We start from the raw sequence: 807 nt of genomic DNA, 5'->3' as shown, positions 1-807 counted from the left end.
AGCACTTGAATTTATGAATATAAGCGAGGATCATGAACCCACATCAATATAAGAGTGCGCACTCGTAGAACATATTGGATTGAATGGAAACGTGGAGTTTAATAGTTTAAGGAAGAAAGACGTATTTGGCCATATGATTAAGACGCCATATGATGTTAAAACCATTGGATATAAATGGGTCTTGTGAGGAATCGAAATCGTGAGATATAAAGCTGATGTTGCACAAGGATTCTCACAAAGGCCAGTAATAGATTATGAGGAGACATACTCTCATGTGGTGGATGCAACTACTTTTAGATTTCTCATAAGTCTGGCTATATAAGAGAGAAAATTAGACTTGCAGCAACTTGATGTAGTGACTGCATATTTATATGGTCCACTAAATAATGAAAGTACTAGAGGGTATTGAGCTGAAAGTACAACAAGTTCTCGAGAACAATATTGATAATCATCAAAGTATATGATTTGAATATCTTAGGAACCTCTGGATACAATTTTCCAAACAGTTGAATATCTCAAGAAAGAGTTTGAGATAAAAGATCTTGGAAAACAAAGTTTTGTTTGGGATTACAGCTTGAGTACATTAACAATGAAATCCTTGTGCATAAAATAGTATATACAGAAAAGGGTACTCAAGAGATTTAATATGGACAAGTACCACCCATTATCTAGTACTTGAATAAAAAGGTTATAAGAAAATTAGAATGAAAAAATTATGATAAAGAAATTCAAGATAAAAAAATTATGATTAACCTTCGTCTTGTTATAAAAGTAATGGAAAAGTCTATCTTTATTCATAACATAGAG

Source organism: Brassica oleracea, chromosome C1 (assembly GCF_000695525.1).
Source record: "Brassica oleracea var. oleracea cultivar TO1000 chromosome C1, BOL, whole genome shotgun sequence".
Lineage (NCBI taxonomy): Eukaryota > Viridiplantae > Streptophyta > Magnoliopsida > Brassicales > Brassicaceae > Brassica > Brassica oleracea.
The sequence above is the reverse complement of the archived record's forward strand: the minus strand, read 5'-3'. Positions refer to the sequence as shown.